Genomic DNA, 22,512 nt, shown 5'->3' with positions numbered 1-22,512 from the left:
CTGCTTGGTCCCCTAGTGCGCATGCCCTCCTTACCTCGTTTTGCGGGGTCACGTTGTGACATCACATCATCATTTGATGCCACGTTGCCATGGCGATGGGTCATGTGACATCATGTCACATGGTCCCGTGGAGTCATTTGACACCATGTTGCCATAGCAACGTATCACACCACGCATATGTATCCCGGTTAGTGAAGTTGTAGAGGCCTCGCGATCCCCTGGCATTTAATTGAAATACCTTGGGGAACAGCGTGGGACCTCTGCAACCACACGCGCCCCCAGAAAAATCTCATGCCCCCCTGGGGTGCGCGAACCCATGTTCTATGGAACACATATGTGGGTCATTTGAGAATGACAGTTTTATGTAAACCTAATTTAACCTAATTATCCTCAGGCAGAGGCTGAGAATTGGGTGGCAGCAACCAGTTTTAGACGTTGTATGAGTTACTGAAAGCGGTGTGCTGTCCGCAGTTGTTTGATGTGATCATGTAGTTGGGATGTAGGTTCATCTCGTTTTTGGAGTTGATTGGTCCCTATTTCATGGGGCGTACTATTCTAATAAAGCAATCATTAATGCTTAAGTTGTATCGAATATACTTCTTACAGTTTTTGTTGTGTCGTAGAATGGGTACTTTGTAGCGATTAAAATTATAGATATCTGAGAGCGGAATGGGATGTTTGGCTGTAACCAAAATGCCGCCGGTTTCCCCCTGAAGTTTAGGGTGGGATTTCCTGCACGTGCATCTGCTCTGAACAAGATTGGCCATCGCCATCATCCTGCCATGTAGATCCCCCATTGTACAAGGACCACAATGGAAATAAACATACCCTTGTCATGTGTTTGGTCCTACAGTATTTCCAACTGTATGTTTAAATAAATAATATTTAAAGGGAAAAAATAAGCACACACTTAATTCTCTAAGAGTTGAGTATATTAAATTTGATCATTGTTTAGTAGATCCAGAAAAAAAAAACATTATCAAGCAATATTGTGCGCTTTTTTACTTTCTCCCAGAAGCAAAGAAAGCCATCTGTGAGAACTGTTTGTATATTTGTTTTCTGCAATAAAATTCAAAGTATGTCTTACTGTTAGTGAATTGTGCCATATGTCACTTTCTGTAACACTATTATGTTTATAAATGAGACCGATCATGGGGTTCTTGTAACTTTGTGTGTTTTGGAAGTGCGCAGAGAAAGCAAAAATCAAGGTGATAATGACATTTCAACAGATCATTCTAGCTAAAGTCTTTATTTTATTATAGCTTTACATGTTTAGAACTAGTCGACCAAAGGGGATTCTGCCCAAATTGCCTTTACTGTCACTTTTTGTTATCTTAATCACACACTTCATTGTGCAATTCTTCATCAGCTTTCAATTTAGAGAAATATTAAGGCAGAACCATTTTTGTTGCAGGCTTCTAGAAACTCAAGATCTAATCAGTACAAATTTGCAATTGCATTCCTTCTTCAGTTAAGTATGAGAATTAACTACACCCTAACAAAGAAACTATGTATTGAAAATACCATGTCAATACTTGAGGGAACTAATGATTATTGTGTATTACTCCTAGATCTGCACATTGCCTACACAATACTTTTTGCAAAACCTTTTAGCACAGAAGAGGTTAGAGTTATATATTGTTCCATGAACATCCTTTTCACATTACAAAGAAAGATCAAAAATGGAGCATAGATTCCATCTTGCTCCGAATACGTGCACACAATAGACTATATTCCCCTTTTCAAAGACATAATTTGCTATTTAAGAAACTATAGAAAATGGAGAAACCTGGCCTTCAGAAAAAGTCAGTGCATACTTATACATTTCTTTTGTTTGGAAATAACACCGAGTGAAGATCTAGGAGGAGTTTCTGCCAACCATGAAAAGCATTCCATCAATTGTTTAGTCAAGCCATACTTGTTATATGCTCAGTGTATTTGCCAGATGGGTAAGGTCAGAAGGAGCAATCAATTTAAAGAGATACAGGAACAAGCTGAGGGGCAAAAAAAATGCATTCAATTCTAAACGTTTAAATAAAACCTAAGGATATTAATGGCCTTGGAAATCAAAGGCCAGACCTTCAACACAACATCTAAAATAAAGGAAACTGTGTATAATGGATTAAGGGGAAGTCTTAAAGCAGTAAATCACCTAAACCATTTCTTTAAATTACCTAAACTATGGGTGACTTCACAGAAATGGACTTCACCAATCTAATCTACAGGAGTTTGCAGTAGTCTGTTTACATTGCTACCTCTGCTGTGTATTCTCTATTGCTGCTTCATCCCAGTGAGCAGCACAGAGTTGTTTTGGATGCAGCTTCTTTTTTAAGGCTTTCCTTTTCAGTGGGAGGTACATAGCAGACATGTTCATTTTGGCTTTAGTTTTGCGTTCATTCTTTATGAAGAAAAAGAAAAACTCACCCAATTTGCAACACCCAGAGCAGGGAAAATACTAGCGAGGTGAGAAAAAACACCCTAGTAGGGTGAAGAAACCGTAAAAAAAAACAATACAACAATAAACATATAGGAGGAACTGTACTGTACCTTGTTAAAGAAGCTTGGAAATTCTAATAACCACATCTCCTCAATAAATACACCATTATCCTGGACAATGCATTGAGATCATTGGTGTTCTTAAATGTTTTTCTACGGCTTCTGCATGTCTCCCATTATCTCATTCAATTGTAAGCTCTTTGCGACAGTTATTCCGTTTCTTATGTTTACATCCATAAACACATCTCTGGTGGTATACGCAAGTCCCTGTATTGTAACTTGCTTCTGTCTTTGTACTGTAAGCACTGCATAAACGTTTGGCACTGTATAAACACAAACAAATAATAATAATACAGGGGTTGCGAAGGGAGACCCGGTAGTTCAGTTAATCTTAGAAGAAATCTTAGATAAAAAGGAATTGCTTGCGTGAGACTAGGAAAAGTATTTGCGGGATTTACTGCAACACGCTGAAGAGTTCAATGCAGTTATTAGGTTATGTCCTTCTCAGTAACAGTTCCTCAAACCCCACTCAGATCTCAATTGCCCAGCCATTTTACTGTACTTTCAAACGCGTAGTGGCTTATTGGAAACAATTTCAGTTGTTGAATCTTATCACACCTTGACATCTTACACAGTTTCTTTTTCTCTTCTACACTTTAACATGTAAAAGCAACAGTTTCATTCTAGGGAAGCCCTGCTCCACTTCATAGCATGCATTAGGGCAGGGGTGCGCAAACTTATTTTTGCGCCGCACTGCTCGCGCCCCCTCCCCAGCCCCTTACCTTCTCTCCAGCATCGGCGGTGTCCTTTGATGTCACGACATCATGTGATGTCGCATTGCTATTTGACCTTGTGGCATCGCTAGAAGCTGCCAGAGAGCAGGTAAGAGGCATGCAGAGGCCTTACGCGCTCCCCCAGTATTTAATTTAAATGTTGTGGGGAAGAGCACAGGGCCTCTGTATGCGCCGTACCCCCTCCCCCCGAAAATCTCATGCCCCCCCCCCAGTTTGCGCACCCCTGAATTAGAGAAGGGTTGACCAACTCCAGTCTTCAAGGGCCACCAACTGGTCAGGTTAAGGATATCTCTGCTTCAGCACAGGTGGCTCAATCTTTGACTGCACCACTTGTGCTGAAGCAGGGATATCCTGAAAACCTGACCTATTGGTTGTCCTTGAGGAATGAAGTTGGCCTCCCCTGCCTTAATCATGCTCAGCAGTGTTACACCTACTTTACAATCTGTAATGTTTGGTACATAAATTGAAGCAGAAGTCCCATCAATTAAACACATATATAACCCCCATTTCTTTATCACCATGGACCACCCAGTTTACATGCTACTCACCTGGAAAGTATGTGTGTCAAAAGGGGGTGATGCATGTGTCATGCATGTAGCATGTCATTGTTACGGGAGACCTGGCAGTTTACACCTTTTAAACCGGGATCCTTTACTGAGCAAAACAAGGTAATGAAATAAATTGTAGTTTATTCGCACAAATTCGCTTACACACTATGATACACAAAATACAGACAAAAACACACTTATTGAGGGTCGAAAACTAAACTCTCCTAGGTGCATAGAACTCTAAGTAAGAGTTTTACCCTGACCGGGACTTAGCCCGAAATCTCCGGGTTCCCAAATCGGCGTGAAGTTCCACACGCCACCGCTCCCTTCTCTTCTGAGAACTTGGACTTTTCATGACCGCGAGCTACCACCAATTCTCTGGAAACTAAATTGGCATGAAATCCCAGCCATGACCACTACATTCGATTTTGAGAACTTGATCACAAAAAGCTGGACTTAGAATCTGGCAGGCAGGCTTCCTGGCTTGAAATCGAAGCCGGTTGCTCTGCTATTCGAGCAAGAGCAACTTTGAAAAGCCCGCCCGCGCTATTACTACTGGGAATCTCAAATCTCTTTGGCTTACACGATTCTTTATAGTATTCTGCGTTTCATTAATGAAACTCAGCAGCCAATCATCATGTGGGAACTTTCTCAGTAGCCAATCAGAGCCAAGCTGGTCTAAAAAGCCGGGTCAGCAGGAAATATGAAATTGCCAAGGGACATGCACAATTTTGCCACCTCCGTCCCTGGCTATCTCAATGCCACCGGCTGGGTCAGGCTCCACTAAGTCGGGCAGAGCAAATGGCAGTCCCTTCCCTGCTACAGAAATAGCTTTCACACCTTTCACACCTTTGCATCTCTGGCTACTTTGAACTCCGATGTCCACCAGACTTACTGACGCCTATGTGTTAGCCCTGACAGTCTGTTTGAACATTGATTCCGAAAATCCTAACTCAATACAGTACACAACAGTACATTATAGTATTAGAACAGTATTAATAAAATATACTTTGATACATACCTAAGTCCCTGGGGAAATAGAATAGAAAGATGCACTTTTTTTTTTATCAGCCTTTATTCCCCACACACTATCTTTTGGACTTAGCCTGGACTCTGAGAGTCCAACCTTATCTATGGTTGGGGCACCTCACAAACCCAATACAGGTTCTGGGCTACCTGGGCATTTACTGGGGTACCGCCCTTAACCTAGGAACACCCTCAGCTACAGGGACACATATTCCTCTATGTGCCCCATTCACCTTTCTGGGCTATGCTGAAGCCAGGTACCCTGGCGGTGAGTCGAGCTTGTGTTTTCAAGGGGAGATATTGCTGGACAATGTGCCTACATGTATCCGGGAATCAGGCATGATTCCCGGGGGACATTTTATGGGGAACAGACAACTCCGGACCCCAACTACCCAGGCACATTCTGACAACAATTCCTCTGCTAAATCCCCCTTGAAACTCATCCCCTAGCAATCCCTGCTCGCTGACATCCCCGGAAAGATAAACACACAAAAAATACTTTAATTGCGTAAAGAACATTTGAATCACACAATGTTACTGGGCTCAAGAGCTAACTCTCTTGAACCCTTATACTCGGTTCAGGAGTAATCAAAAATGGGCTTAACTTTTATTTGAGTGCCTGTTACCCCCTACCGTCACAGTCATCTCCTCATTCTATCTCTCTCTGGAATGTGAAAACGCTATTGCATGAATTTTGCTCCAATACAGGTAATATTAAAAAGGAGTATATGTATACACACACACACACACACACACACACACACACACACACACACACACACACACACACACACACACACACACACACACACACACACACACACACACACACACCTTGTACACATGTGGATTTTCTGCTTTAGAATAAATTTGATATTTTTATTTTTTATTTTTTTTGTTAGTCCTCATAACCTAACTCTGAACAGCATGACATCTAGAAACCTAGAAGGGTTACTTACTATATGGGTTCATGCAATACTGCAGCAGTATCAATGTTATCATTGTCAGAGCTGAGTTAGATAATTCACAATTGTGAAGTGCAAAAATATTTTTCAGGATATTGCATTCAATAATCTACTCGTTCACTGTTTCACATTTAATTATAGGGATGGGATAAAAACATTACTTTAATTGGGACACCAACACCATCATTACATGGAAACAAAAGAAAACAGCGCACAACGCCAAATAGTGAAGCAAATTTTACAATATATTATCAATTAAAGGGGTAATAAATCTGTGTTTTTTACCATCATTACATCTCTGTTGCCCTATTCCTATTCAATCTTCTGTGAATCCATCTTCCCCTTGTTAATGAAGATTTAAGCCTCATTCAAATGAATGAATCATAAATCTTCCAGAGTAAGCTAAAGACAGCTACATAGCATATTGAATAGTAATCTATACAGCTATTCATTACACTGCAATAATGCCAAATGGCAGTATTGCACAGAAAATTCCAATGAAGTTAATGAGAGTTTCCATGTGATGGTGCCCAATCTGAATAACCCCCCTATGAATAAGAACAATAGGAATCCAGACACACTTTAATAGGGGTTTGCACTCATACACCCAACAATTGAAGATGCCGCTCTCTGATTGAAACAGGCTAACTATTCTCATGTGGTCTGTGCAGCACAGGTCTCAATCTGCTTTGGCACTTTCTCTACACTCAAAATCCAATGACAGCCCTATAAGTGCCAACTGGTTTTGCCTGGAAATATTTCTACCTCCAGAGTGGCAGAACAATGTTGTTATTCTGATGGCATAGTTTGGCTGCTTGTTACTGAGCACATGCTTTGCAGATTAGCCTGTTTGTATAGCCAATCGAACATGTGCTCCATTAAATATTTAGCATCCTGTTTTAAGGACGGAACAGGAGACATCATCTGCCACTGTGCAGCAGACACGTGAAGCCCCCAGAGCCCACTACCATTGGTTACAGAAAATGTTAATCAGTGCCAGTACAGTTAAATAATGCAGTCTGCGCAGACGGCTACTACAACATCTATTCACAGATGTGCCTTTCAGTCCCTGAGGTGGCTGTGTCACCGGAGATGTCAAAAACAGTCAAAACTGACATTGACTGTACACTTCATCCATGCTTTTATGCCCCGTCAAATAAAGTAAGGGAATGTAAATTAAATGGCATGCAAAGAAGGGGCCTGTATACTAAGCACTGCAAATGGCTTTTTGGTGCTAAATTGACGCAGTACAATCTTATTTTAAATAGCACTTGTGTGCGCCTATGTACCTGAAAAGTCTCAATCTGTGCCATAAGCATCAGAAATTCTGGGGGTTTTGGCACACAGAAATGGCCTGCGGTAGGCATACAGATGTTAATGGTATGAACTAAAAAGTAATGTTTCTATTTGGCCCCCAAAAAGATAGAGTAAGTGCATCAAAATCACCCACCAAGGTTAACTTGGCATGAAGCAAGGGTGACCAACTCCAGTGCTCAAGGGCCACCAACAGGTCAGGTATTCGGGATATCCCTGCTTCCGCTCAATCTTTGACTGAGCCACTGATTGAGCAGCTGCACTGCAGCAGGGGTATCCTTAAAACCTGGACTGATGGTGGATCTTGGGGACTGGAGTTGACCAACCCTGGCATAAAGTCTATGAAAGAATTAGGCTACTATATACCAAAGCAAAAATGTATTCGACGCAGCAGGAATGTTTCCTCATCATGTAGTTTGCCAAAATGTATTATTTTAACAGTATTATTATAAATATTACGCTAATAATTTACTTATTAATACTAGCTATTAAAAAAACCCACATCATCCTGTTTCATTTATCAATCATGTATTCAACATGAGACAATGCATCAAAAATAATTTAAAACAACAAATTATGCGGCATTTGTATGAAGTCTTGATGCACGCGACGTACATTTTTGGAAGGTGTATTCTCCTTTTAAGCACTGAAATTTTGACTCACAAAGAAAAGTGAAATATAATCTTCATAGGCCCCAAACTGTTTGTGTTCCCCATCACGTAGTAAATTTAAAAAAATACAACGGAACATTAAGACACTTACCTGACTTGCATTCCAAGTAATTAGTAGAATTAAGGATTTTTGGGAACCTTTAGGTTATTAATACATATTTAGTTTGACAAATTTTCCTTTTTCGTACACGAAGGTGGGCAACCGAAACTGTAAAGTGGAATAAATAGAAATTATGTACTCTGGCACCCATAATATGTTAACAAAAATAAGGTACTCTTGAAATTAGATTTATATCGGTTATACTGACAGTATAGTACGTGCCATGGACTTCAACTGGAGCATCAGGGGTGCAGAGCTCACTTAGCAGAACAACTACAGTATGTGACTATGGTTCAGATATATCAAGCACCGGTATGGCTTATGCACCCGATTGGCCGTTAACACCCATTCAAATCATGGGGAGTTAACACTGGAACAGGTGCAGCAAACCATAACGGAGCTTGATGAAGCTGAGCCTATGTGATATGTCTATCTCCTAATTGCAAAGCTGGGGCGAAATGTGCAAAAATACAGCACCAGATTTATTAAAGAAACACGTTCCATATTTTTCAATGATCCTTTTTCTCTTGCATAAGCCTGGTATATTTTCGTTGCATTTGTTGTGCGGCCTGGAGACTTTGATAACAGACTTCTGCATTAATACCGGCTGCATATATCCCAATTGCCGAATAATATTTTTTCCTTATGTGGTTTAAAGTTCAGGAATCCATTATTGCTCTGTAGTCTCGATTCATCTAGGCACGTTATACAGGAACAGTAGTTCCATCAAGAAAAGAGTTAAAAGAGAAAAATGTGACAAAAAATTAGACATTTCAACATGCTCTTACCACCAATTAACAGAAAGTAGAGGGATGAATAGCTATTAACACACTTAAGCAAACAATGCTGGAAAAAAGGGGACATCTAATTCACACTCCTAATTATTGCAGGGAAAGTGTGCCCTTTAAAATGTAATTATACATTGCGGAGACAAATGATCTTGGATACATAAAAACATACATATAAATAACACCCCTAAGCGCCGGTTTCTTAACCTTTTAGGCAATTTTATTCCCTAATATTACCCGAGATCTGGTTACAGAAATATATTGGGGAGGCCTTCATCCAGCAGTGGATCAAGAAGGGTTGAAGATGATTTTATATACAGATGTAGTCTTGACTTTAGTCGCCAGCTGTTGGGGGAAATAACGAAACACTCTGCATCTCCATCCGTCCATACATCCGTCCATCCATCCGTCCATACATCCGTCCATCCATACATATAACACATACTGTACATATCCAGTATTTTGCTCAGTTCAAGATAATATAACGATCAGTTTAACATTATTTAGCACAATATCATAATGGGCAATATCAACATTTTAATCTGTGACTGTCGCAGTTTCTCTTGCATTTTGTGTTAGAATTAAATGAACAGGTTGTCCCCCTGAGAGCAGCATCATGTAGCAACCAGGCACTGGAGAAAATGTTCACACCAAAGAGCGAATATATCATGTAGACTAGGGGGCGCTCAACTCCAGTCCTCAAGCCCCCCTCCCCAACAGGGCAGGTTTTCAGGATATCCCTGCTTCAGCACAGGTGGCTCAATGGGATATCCTGAAAACCTGACCTGTTGGGGGGCTTGAGGACTGGAGTTGAGCACCCCTGCTGTGGACAGTGGTCGAAGGGGCAATTCGGACTAGTACCGCTACATTTATCTTTACAAACCCAGAGTGCAACTACTTATGTATTTACAGACATCTATTTTTTTACTTCCTCATTTAAGAAAACTTGATTTTTACAAATGCTAGATCACTTTTTAAACTGTAAAAACCTTTAAGAAGAAAAAGTCCAGGAAGATTTCCACATTGAGGAAGAGGTTTAGAATTTCCTGAAGCCAGGACTTGCACTTCAAGCACTGCATCGTGATCATTCTCCCCCCTAAGGCCTTTCATTAAACAAAACCTACATGCAAATGTCACATATGGCTTTAAATGAGTGTTTACTTACTGGAACGTTATTGTTTGTCAACCTGGGATATAAGCAAGAGTGACTAATACATTGTCTTGAGAAGGAAAAAAAAAAAGCCATTACTTGTTAAAATACATTAAATATGTTTTCAATTAATCTACACTCTTCTTTACTAACTCTGTTTTTCAAGTGTCATTTTACTTAATTAGTCAAACATACCCACGGGTGATGGAGCCTCGATGAGTGTATAATATAGTTCATTATTATGTATAGATACAGTAAAACCAAACAATACCTCATAAAGGCACTTTTTTCACTGCATGCCAATCCAGTTTGCTTATTTTTTCCAGTTAGTTCAAGGAACATTTGGTTTTGTGTATATTATGTGTAAATTATGTGTAAAAACATGTTCCACAATATCCTAAATATAACGGTATTTTTAAAGGTCTACGTATTTTCTCGAATTTCTCATTTCAACAAATAGCATCATATAAGCCAGGGGTTCACAAACTTTTTCTCGCTGCGCCCCCCTGTCTGCTCTCCCTCCCTGTTCATGCCCCCCTCCTTACCTTGTATTCAGCGTCAAATGACACCACAGGGTCACGTTGCCATGGTGACGCGTCACTGAAGATAAGGTAAGGGATGTCGCAGAGGCCTCACGCGATTCCCTGGCATTAATTTAAATACATTGGGGAAAGAGCGCGGGCCTCTGCAACCGCCGCCCCCCCTTGAAAAATCTTGTGCTCCGCCTAGGGGGCACGCCTTCCCCCCCCATTTGCACACCCCTGATATAAGCTATACGTAATACTATTCCAAAGATACCCTTTGTGATCATCTGTTTTGTAGATTTATCAAAAAATATATATTTTTTTATTCATGTGCCTTACCACTAAGATTTTACGTATTTTTTTAAATACCGTATATTCCGGCGTATAAGACGACTTTTTAAACCAGGAAAATCTTCTCAAAAGTCGGGGGTCGTCTTATACGCCGGGTATAGTCTTATACGCCGGCAAAGTGCAAAGTGCGGGCAGACGCGGCTTCCTCGTTTATTTTTTCCGGCGTGCCGCGCGTCAGCCGGGCGCCGGTCACGTGCGCCAGCAGCGGTGCACAAACTGGGGGGCGCAGCCTGTGCGGCGAAACCTGGGGGCAGAGCAGAGCAATGGCAGGCAGAAGCTCCGTGCTGCTGCTGTTTCCCTGTGCTTGCAGAGGGGGCGGGGCGTCCCTCTACACACAGACACAAGCCCTCCTCTTCCTGTCTTTACTCCTCCAGTGTTCAGCAGTACTTTCACGTGTGTGTGTGTGTGTGTGTGTGTATGTGTGTGTGTGTGTGTGTGTGTGTGTGTGTGTGTGTGTGTGTGTGTGTGTGTATATATATAGTGATGTGTGTGTATATAGTGATGTGTGTGTGTGTATAGTGATGAGTGTGTGTGTGTGTGTGTGTATAATGATGTGTGTGTGTGTGTATAGTGATGTGTGTGTGTGTATATAGTGATGTGTGTGTGTGTGTGTATATATATATATGTATAGTGGTGTGTGTGTGTGTGTATAGTGATGTGTGTGTGTGTGTGTGTGTGTGTGTGTGTGTGTGTGTGTGTGTGTGTGTGTGTGTGTGTGTGTGTGTGTGTGTGTGTGTGTGTATGTGTGTGTGTATGTGTATAATGATGTGTGTGTGTGTGTGTGTATATAGTGATGTGTGTGTGTGTGTGTGTGTATATATTGTGACAGAAACCAGGGGATGGTAATAAATTCCGTATATAGGGCTCCCAGGATACTAGACAGTTTCTATCCTGTTTGGCCTGGGAGTGCAGCCTTATAATACATACACTCCATCCCACAGTTTGGCAAGCGCTGGAACTGAGGGATGAGAGATCCAGACCAGAGTTTGTCTGCTGCCTGATTTCTGTCACCTGTCATGCTAATTAGGAATCAGGTATGAAAGACTGATGTCCTGTTTGCTCGGGTCTCCCCACAAGAGCCAGGAAGGCTGCTGAACTACAGAGGGGAGAAGCCTCTTCCCCAAACAGGTTCAATCTTTCTGTTCATTTGTGTAAGACTGCAAAAGTACCGTGTTTTGTTGTTGGAAGTGGAAAAGCCACTTCCAACCCTGAGTCAGGGATATCTAAGTTAAGTTATCGCTCAGGTGAGCAGCTTTTGTTTTTGATCTGTTTTCTGTTGTATGCACTGTGGCAGTCTCAGTGCCTGGGACTGAATAAACCAGGCATAGCCTGTTTAAAGGAACAGTACGTGACGCCTCATCATTTAACCTACCCTAAAAGACCGTGTTCTAAACAGTCCCGGACAAACGACGGAGCCCCGGAGTAAGCCGTTTGTCACATATGGTGGAGAATGCGGGCAGAGCACTAGGGGGTCTGCGGGTTGAAGAACTTTGAAAGAAAAAAAAAAAAAGTTTTTTCATCCTCTGCAAACAAGATGGAAGACGTGGTGGGTGCGCTGGTACGCAATGTCGCTGCCCAGAAAGACGCGAATGAAACCCAGCAACAGCTGTTAATAGCCCAGCAAGAAACTAATGCAAACCAGCAGCAGACGAATGCAGCCCAGCAACAGCTGCTAATAGCCCAGCAAGAGATTAATGCAAACCAGCAACAGGCGAATGCAAACCAGCAACAGGCGAATGCAAACCAGCAACAGACGAATGAAGCCCTGCAAAACGCGAATGCAAACCAGCAAGAGACAAACCGCTTGCTGAGAGAGGAGCAACAGCGGTTCGCTCAGGGCTTACAGCAGGAACTCGAGATCCTGAGGGGGACTATCAATAACCTTCCACTGGCAGCGGCAGCCCCAGTTCCGAAAATGACCAGGGCAAGCCACTACCTTCAGAAGATGGGACCCTCGGATGATGTGGAAGCCTATCTTCTCACGTTTGAACGCACGGCACAGAGAGAGGGATGGCCAGAAGCTGAGTGGGCTGGTCTAATCGCACCCTTCCTAAGCGGCGAACCCCAGAAGGCTTACTTTGATCTAGAGCCAGCCGAAGCTAACGTCTATGCAAAATTGAAGTTCGAGATCCTCGCCCGCCTCGGCGTAACCACGGCTGTTCGCGCCCAAAGGTTTCACGCATGGTCCTTCACGATGGATAAAGCCACCCGAAGCCAGATGTATGACCTCATCCACCTCGCCCGGAAGTGGCTACAACCCGAGATCTACTCAGCCAGCCACATCGTGGAACGGTTGGTCATGGACCAGTTCTTGAGGAAACTTCCCTCTGCCTTACGCCGTTGGGTCAGTCGGAGTGACCCCCACAATGCGGATGAGCTTGTGGCCCTCGTAGAAAGGTACAATGCAGCAGAAGAGCACCCGCAACCCACAGTCGTGGAGCAACCCCACTACCCGAGGTTCCAGGACTCTTCCAGAGACGGTAAAAGGGTACCGGGGTTAAGGGGCGCTGAAGAGCGGCGACCACCTCCACGCAGCACCAGCAACAGTGGTTCGCACACTAAGGGCAATAGCCAACATGGGGAGCCGGGAAAAGGCTCTAAGTGGGACACAGACTATGTACCTAAATGTGTAAATTGTCATGAGAGGGGCCACACAGCAAAAATCTGCCCACTAAATGATGAGCCCATGCAATGCAACAGCGTGGAACCTTGTCGCTGTTGTCCCAATGTATGGGCCCTAGCCCAGAGGACCCCTTGAATAACCATCTGTGGGCATTTGTAAAGGTTAATGGTAAGAGGGTTCGGGCACTTCTTGACTCTGGGAGCATGGTCACACTAGTGTCCGAATACCTCTTGCCCATTAAGAAGAAACAGGGAAACAGTTCACAAAGAGTGGCAATTTGTTGTATACATGGGGATAATCATGAATATTCCACTGTTGATGTTTTTTTTGAAACAGAGTTTGGTTCTTTAGATTTCAAGGTGGGTATTGTACCCAAACTGGCACATGATGTGTTAATAGGGACCGACTTTCCCCATTTTCTAAAAATGTGGTCCCCCGCTCAGAATAGCGCCCAGAGTTCAATAGCGGACCATAACGAAGTATTAGAAGAAACAAATCCTTTCCCTTTATCAGAAATGGAGGTTGACGAGGGCCCAAATAAGAAGGGGGAAAAGGAGGAGTGCTGTAAAATTCCCTTCCCCATCACTACTTTGGTAGGGAAAACCCCAAATCAAGATGTTGAGCAGACACTTACCACCCCAGAACCGGATAAGACCCTCGCTGACCTAGAGGTCAGTCCTGGGAGTTTTAAGAAGGCCCAGTGGGAGGACCCCACATTAGCGGTAGCAAGGGGAAATATACGGGACCAGAATAGTACTCCTGGCCAACCAGATAGGTCACTTGCTTACCCCTACTTCGAGGTAGAGAACGACCTAGTATATCGGGTTGATAAAAGGAAATCAGTTACAACTAAACAATTGTTGGTACCACGGACATTCCGTAACGTAGTATTACACCTCGCACATAGTCATCCATTGGGGGGACACCTAGGGGTGGAAAAGACAAAAGAAAAGGTTCTCCGAAGCTTCTATTGGCCTGGGGTTCTGGCAGAAATTACGAATTATTGTTCCTCATGCCCAGAATGTCAGATCACCGCCCCGTTCAAGGCGTACCGCAGCCCATTGGTACCCCTTCCCATAATAGAGGTACCATTTGACCGAATTGCTATGGATCTAGTAGGACCCCTAATAAAGTCTGCTAGGGGACATCAGCATATATTGGTAATATTAGATTATGCCACCCGATATCCGGAGGCAGTTCCCCTACGTAGCACCTCTGCTAAAAACATAGCAAAAGAGTTAGTAGTTCTGTTTTCCCGGGTCAGGATTCCTAAAGAGATTCTATCTGACCAGGGAACACCATTTATGTCCCAAGTAACAAAAGAGCTATGTAAACTCCTAAAAATCAAGCATCTCAGAACCTCAGTCTATCATCCACAAACAGATGGTTTAGTGGAAAGGTTCAATAAAACCTTAAAGAGCATGTTACGGCGGGCGGTTGATAAAGATGGGAAAAACTGGGATTGTTTGTTACCGTACCTGTTATTTGCCATTAGGGAAGTACCCCAATCATCCACAGGCTTCTCCCCGTTTGAACTATTGTATGGCCGACACCCAAGGGGCTTACTGGATATAGCCAAAGAGACTTGGGAACACGAGGTTACCCCTTATAGAAGTGTAATAGAGCATGTTGCCCAGATGCAGGACCGCATTGCTGCAGTCCTACCCATAGTGAGGGAACACATGGAGAAAGCTCAAGAAGCACAGAGGAATACGTATAATAAGGGTGCTAGGGTCAGAATTTTTTTTCCAGGTGATAGGGTACTAGTTCTGGTTCCCACCGTGGAGAGTAAATTCCTTGCTAAATGGCATGGGCCATATGAGGTCTTGGAAAGAGTGGGAGAAGTAAATTATAAGGTAAGACAGCCAGGTAGGAGGAAACCTGAGCAAATTTACCATATAAACCTACTCAAGCCCTGGAAAGATAGAGAAGTCTTGTTAACCCTAGTACCCCCAGGTCCGTCAGAGAATCAAGAAACTGACCCAGAGGTTAGCATAGCTGAAACCCTGTCTGTTCATCAGAAACGAGAGGTTCAGAATTTAGTGAGAAGAAACAAAGAAATCTTCTCTATACGGCCAGGTAGAACTAGCGTAATTGAACATGACCTAGTCTCTGAACCGGGGGTCCGAGTTAACCTTAAACCGTACCGAATCCCAGAGGCCAAAAGAAAGGCTATAAGTTTAGAGGTTAAAAAAATGCTAAAACTAGGTGTAATTGAGGAATCCCAAAGTGGGTGGAACAGCCCTATAGTCTTAGTCCCAAAGCCAGATGGTACAACAAGGTTTTGTAATGACTACCGGAAACTAAACGCGGTGTCAAAATTTGATACTTATCCTATGCCCAGGGTAGATGAACTTGTAGAGAGACTGGGAAAAGCCCGATATCTCACAACCCTAGACCTAACAAAAGGGTACTGGCAGGTTCCCCTCACAGAAAGGGCAAAAGAAAAGACAGCCTTCTCAACCCCAGACGGCCTCTTTCAGTATAAGGTGTTGCCTTTTGGCTTACATGGAGCTCCCGCCACATTCCAAAGAATGATGGATAAAATTTTAAAACCACATGCTCGGTATGCTGCCGCCTACCTGGATGATGTGGTAATCCATAGTGAAGATTGGCAATCCCACCTTCCAAAGGTCCAAGCTGTGCTTGACGCAGTCCGGTCTGCTGGACTAACTGCTAACCCCGCTAAATGCACTATTGGTCTGGAGGAGGCCAAGTATCTGGGATATTCTATTGGCAGAGGTTTACTCAAACCCCAAACACTCAAAGTGGAGGCGATACAAAATTGGCCAAGGCCAGTTACAAAAAAACAAGTAAGGACCTTTTTGGGGTTAATTGGGTACTATAGAAGGTTTATTCCCAATTTTGCAACTAAGGCAACCCCACTAACTGACCTCACAAAAGCAAGAGGACCGCTAATGGTAAAGTGGTCCCCCGAAACCGAACAGGCCTTTAGAAGCCTGAAAGAAGCTCTCTGTGCCCAACCAGTGTTGGTCACACCTGACTTCTCCAAAGAGTTCGTAGTCCAAACCGACGCATCTGAGGTAGGGCTGGGGGCGGTACTCTCCCAGGAGTCTCAAGGTGAGGAGCACCCCATCCTTTATTTAAGTAGGAAACTAAATCCCCAGGAGAAAAATTACTCCATAGTAGAGAAAGAGTGTCTCGCAATAAAGTGGGCTGTAGAGACGCTCAAATACTACCTGTTGGGGAGAAAATTCCGGTTGGTCACAGATCATGCACCCCTTACCTGGATGTGTCAAAACAGGGAAAAGAATGCTAGAGTGACCAGGTGGTTCCTAAGCCTACAACCCTTTAAATTTTCTGTGGAACACAGGTCAGGGCACAAACATGGCAATGCTGACGGGTTGTCAAGGATGCACTCCCTAATATCCATGGTCGCTCATCCCTCGAGGTCTGAGCTGGGGGGGAGGATATGTGACAGAAACCAGGGGATGGTAATAAATTCCGTATATAGGGCTCCCAGGATACTAGACAGTTTCTATCCTGTTTGGCCTGGGAGTGCAGCCTTATAATACATACACTCCATCCCACAGTTTGGCAAGCGCTGGAACTGAGGGATGAGAGATCCAGACCAGAGTTTGTCTGCTGCCTGATTTCTGTCACCTGTCATGCTAATTAGGAATCAGGTATGAAAGACTGATGTCCTGTTTGCTCGGGTCTCCCCACAAGAGCCAGGAAGGCTGCTGAACTACAGAGGGGAGAAGCCTCTTCCCCAAACAGGTTCAATCTTTCTGTTCATTTGTGTAAGACTGCAAAAGTACCGTGTTTTGTTGTTGGAAGTGGAAAAGCCAATTCCAACCCTGAGTCAGGGATATCTAAGTTAAGTTATCGCTCAGGTGAGCAGCTTTTGTTTTTGATCTGTTTTCTGTTGTATGCACTGTGGCAGTCTCAGTGCCTGGGACTGAATAAACCAGGCATAGCCTGTTTAAAGGAACAGTACGTGACGCCTCATCATTTAACCTACCCTAAAAGACCGTGTTCTAAACAGTCCCGGACAAACGACGGAGCCCCGGAGTAAGCCGTTTGTCACAATATATATATATATGTATAGTGGTGTGTGTGTGTGTGTGTGTGTGTGTGTGTGTGTGTGTGTGTGTGTGTGTGTGTGTGTGTGTGTGTGTGTGTGTGTGTGTGTGTGTATCCCAAACTCTATATTTTAACTGGAAAAATTGGGAGTCGTCTTATACGCCCAGTCGTCTTATACGCCGGAATATACGGTATATATATTTAATAGTAAGTTAAATAAAACCCTTTCATTAGAAATTTAACTGCCTAGCAATTTTAATAAGATTCCTATGGCGACAAAATCATATTTGGAACAAAAGTTGGACAGAGACATTTTTATCTTGCGTCTTTTTGTCGAGGTACATTTCTCGAATATTAGCTTCATGTATCAAAGGTTTGTATTTGGGTAGTGTTAATAGGAGGAGTTACCTGTGACTCACATTATAATGGGATATACAAGTTACACGTCTATGTTGCATTTGTGTTTTTCTTTACTTTCTGTCCCCCAAAAATCTGCCAGGTTTCAGGTAATAGACATCTCCCTCGTTATTAAACTCTTCCACATGTAAGACACTTGCCGAACATCCTTTTTACATTTGGTGTAACTCTGAGCATAGCAGGGGCGATTACAACGCAACACACTTTTCTTTGTGTTAATAAAGACTCTCAAAAACTTTTTGAGCAGTACTCTACACATTGAAATATAATGTGTGTTTAGGATAATAACGTACTTATTTTACAGTTTTTAAACATCAATGTCTTAAAGTAAACACTAAACCCATGTGCCCTGTGTCCTGCGAGGTGGGTGAATGATCAAGAAAAATTGACACCTTTCTTGAAGAAGATATTGAGGGGTTTTTTCTCCTGAAGAGAAAATATCCATGAAACGTATTTAATAGGAAAGATTAGAGGACAGTAAAAAAAAAAAAAATATATATATATATATATATATATATATATATAACACATCCTCCAGCATTAACACTGTCATAAACAGTAAACTGCACTTCATTTATGGTACAGCTGTCTTTCACTATCAAATCTAAGACGGAGTATTGGCCACACTAAATTCACTGGTTGACCGTTATGTTTTGTGAAATGCATGTGCTGGAGGCCACCCATGCATCATTTAAACTGCTTTGTTCATGTCAATAGGTGGAAAGGCATTTAATCCCTTGTAGACTTGGCCAAACTGACAAAGATATATGTGCCATGTCTAAACTATGCTACAGTTTCAAGGCTGTTGTACTTTTTACACCTATTTAACTGGGGCCAAAGGTGTTGTCAACATAAAAGATCCTGGCGAGCTTCAAAACCTGATCACACACCAACCTTCTGTGAAGAAGATTACATACACCAAGCTTGCACAACATGCGGCCCGTCTGGCCTCTCTGTGCGGCCCGCGATGACTCTGGCCGGGCGCCAGTTAATTAAATGAATAAATAAATAAAAAAAAAAAGTTTAAAAAAATGGCGGCGATTCATCCCTCCTCTCTCCCTCTCCATCCCAGCCCTCTCCCCCCCCTCCTCCCTCACCGCCCCCGGGTTTTGCGGTGCGCGGGGGCAGCAGCAGCATGAGGAGGATGCGGCAGCCGTGTGTATTTTTTTCTTCAATAGCAGGATGCCGGGGGCGGGGATTAGTACCAGGGAGAGAGGATGTGCTGAGCTGATCTAAGAGAGGTGTGTGTGTGTGTGTGTGTGTGTGTGTGTGTGTGTGTGTGTGTGTGTGTGTGTGTGTGTGTGTGTGTGTGTGTGTGTGTGTGTGTGTGTGTGTGTGTGTGTGTGTGTGTGTGTGTGAAAAACGGGCTGGTGGGGGGGTGGGTGTGAAAAACGGGCTGGTGGGGGGGTGGGCTGCTGACATGTGAGGGGGGTGGGCTTCTGAGATGTGAGGGGGGGTGGGCTGCTGACATGTGAGGGGGGGTGGGCTGCTGACATGTGAGGGGGGGCTGGGCTGCTGACATGTGAGGGGCAGGGGGGGGAAGTGATGTGAGGTGCAGGGGGGGGAGAGAGTGATGTGAGGTGCAGGGGGGGAGATACTGATGCAAGTTGCAGGGGGGGAGAGAGTGATGTGAGTTGCAGGGGGAGGGTGAGAGTGATGTGAGTTGCAGGGGGAGGGTGTGATGTGAGTTGCAGGGGGGGGAGAGAGTGTCATATTGAGGGGAGGAGGAGAGAGTGTCATTAAGGGGAGGGGGAGAGAGTGTCATTGAGGGAAGAGAGACATGGGGGGGATGCTGACTTGTGGGGGGGATGCTGACATGGAATAGGCTGGGGGGATGTGGAGGGGGGTATTGTGTGTTTGATGTGGAGGGGGGTATTGTGTGGGTGAGGGGGAGAGATGGGGGTATGAGAGATAGAAGGGGAGTATCGTAAAGATTGATAGTATGGGGTTCTGGGGGAGATATGAGGATGATGATGATGATGATGATGATGATGATGAGAGGTGCTGGAGGAGAGATGATGATGATGATGATGATGATTTAACCCGTGCGGCCCAAATTTTTGTTCCTTGGAGCAGTTCAGCCCTTCTCACTTTACGAGTTGGGCAGGCCTGACATACACAATATGAACCCTACTTACTGTTAATTTTACTGCTTTTAGTTCAAGTTAAGACTTTCTAATTGTGTGTTCATACAACGGGTTTAAAGCAGCAATTCAAGCTGGCCTTTCTCCCCCTGTTATTTAAAAAAATTTTTTTGCATAGGATTGAAGCAGGGGTTCTCAAGAGCTGAACCCCATCAATTTCAGCTTCCGGAGATACAGACTAAATGATTAATACAGACTACAATCATACAATGCGTGATCAGCTTCAGAGTGAGAAAATTAATATCGAATTTGATGCGATCTTTGGCTCGGGTTGTAGCAATGTTATGTGACAATTCCAAAAATTATATATGGTTTGCTTCAAACACACTGATAACAGCGGCCCAAAAGAATATGCTGTGGTGATAGTTCAAGGATAAAGGCTTGCAAACTAAGGAAGGCTTCAATCGGAAAGAAAAGCAATGCTCTAAAGCAGGGGTGAGCAAAGTTGTTTATGCTAAGCCCCCCTTTTCATCCATGAAATTTCTCCGGCCCCCCATGCCTGATGTAATCAAAATCACATGAAAAAAAAAACCTTTATTAAACGGTATACAATGTAAATACAAATATGTCTAAATACTTACATATTTCAACAGCTTGCGCTTGCAAAATTAGGCTGCGTCCACGCTGCCGCTGAGAGCGGTGACATCACCAACTCTCCAAGCATGAGCACAAGGTGTCCTGCATAATTTTGCAAGCACGAGTAGGGGGCATGGATCGGGGCTATTTGTGTGTGTGAGGCTGTGTGTGTGTGTGCATTCACTGTGCTGAGCACGCTTCAAAGTCAAATGTGTTTGTCTCCCCAAGCGCCAAGCTTGGGAGAGCGTACGGGCACAAAGGCAATCCTTTGGGGGGGGCATTCATCCACCTCTTTGCTACCTCCCTTCCCTCTCGCCCCCCTTTTTTTTCCTTTACCTCCCTTTTTTCCTTCTCCCATTTGCCTTTTTATTCTCCCTGCTCTTTGGCTTGCTGTCCCCAGTGTCATCCAAACTCCTACCAACAGTATTATGTATTATTTATTTATTTTTTCCATTTTCAATGTTGTGTTTTCACTTTTTTTTTTTTTATTATTTCTGTACATTCATAGTATGATTGATATAGTGGCAGCCTACCCTTTCACTTGCAGAGGATCGCAGCGAAACTGGTTGCCAGCGGAGGAGAGCAGGAACACAGCGCTATTGCAGGGCAGACACCGGAAGGAGGGCCGTTTGATATCACGGCGCTGGGGAGTGCTCCTCCCCCATATCTCCGTAGCCTCCACGCGTGTGCACACACCATCACATTGCCGCCACCTGCACTATTCTGTTTGGCCGTCCGCGCACATCTTCTTTGGCTGCCCGCGCACAGCTTTTTTGCCCTCCTGCGCACAGCATCTGTCGGCCCACACACACCAGGTTTCGCCGCACGCCTCATGGAACCCCCCTAGATAATCTTGCGCTCCCCAGTTTGCGCACCGCTGCATACAATCACAACACCCACAAACAATCACAACAGAGACGCAGCACACATACTCAATCACAACACACACAGAACACATACTCAATCACAACACACACATAACACACACTAATATCACAACCAACACAACACACACACAGACACAACACACACACAACACTTAATCCCAACACACACAATCACAACCAACAAACTCAATCACAACACACACACAACATACCCACACACAATCTCAACACCCACACTCAATCACAACACACACACACACAGACACAATACACACTCACTCACAACCAACACAGACAACACACACACTCAATCATAACACACAAACTCAACACAACACATACTCAATCACAACCAACACAGACACAACACACACACTCAATCACAACATCCACACACACACAATCACAACCAACACAGACACAGACACACACACAATCAATCAATCACACCACACACTCATATTACAACACACACACAACACACACTCAATCACAACCAACACAGACACAACACACACAACACAACATACAATAGTAACAGTCACACACTTTCACCTGGGGGGAAAGTACAAGCATGCTCTGGTCCCCCGTGTGCTACTGCAAACAGACAGGATGAGGAAGGGATGTCTGTGTGCAGAGAGAAGCCCCGCCCCCTCAGCAAGGCCCTGCCCGCGCAGCAAGCCACAGCACAGAGAAGCAGCAGCAGCACGGAGCTTGAGCTTCTGGCCGCTCGTGCACAGCATCTGCCCACCCCCAGGTTTCGCCGCATGCCACCTGCGCCCCCCCTAAATAATCTTGCTCCCCCCCAAGGGGGTGCCCCTCCCCCCCAGTTTGCGCACCACTGCTCTAAAGAAAACAAGATCTGCTGATACCGTCAAATGAATACCGATTCATATAGCATGATTTAATAGACAAAAGCTAAGTCTTTTTGTCATTTCCAATAAGTTGAAGATGACACTCTTTTGAACGCAAGAGATGTGCTTACTAATTATCATTGCCAAAGCATTGCTTCAAGATTATTGCAAATAAACCTGTCTTCTTTCAATCTTGTCATACATTTCAAGTATTATAGAATTACTTATAATGGAATG

General features: G+C 43.8%; 1 protein-coding gene and 1 long non-coding RNA gene across 6 annotated transcripts in view; one reads left to right on the top strand and one right to left on the bottom strand.

Annotated features, from left to right (window-relative positions):
• The window catches only part of AUTS2 (activator of transcription and developmental regulator AUTS2), a 1,404,533-nt gene that overhangs the window by 1,145,545 nt on the left and 236,476 nt on the right, over positions 1-22,512 (top strand). The window lies entirely within an intron of this gene.
• On the bottom strand, positions 1,710-8,516 carry LOC142489364 (uncharacterized). The gene is made up of 3 exons (XR_012799846.1): positions 7,906-8,516; positions 2,548-2,819; positions 1,710-1,994 (listed from the first exon to the last, which is right to left on the bottom strand). It is a non-coding gene; the product is annotated as an uncharacterized LOC142489364 (long non-coding RNA).

The sequence above is a fragment of the Ascaphus truei genome, chromosome 3 (assembly GCF_040206685.1).
Source record: "Ascaphus truei isolate aAscTru1 chromosome 3, aAscTru1.hap1, whole genome shotgun sequence".
In the NCBI taxonomy this organism is placed as follows: domain Eukaryota; kingdom Metazoa; phylum Chordata; class Amphibia; order Anura; family Ascaphidae; genus Ascaphus; species Ascaphus truei.
Note: the sequence above shows the minus strand (reverse complement) of the source record. Positions and strands in the feature narration are given on the sequence as shown.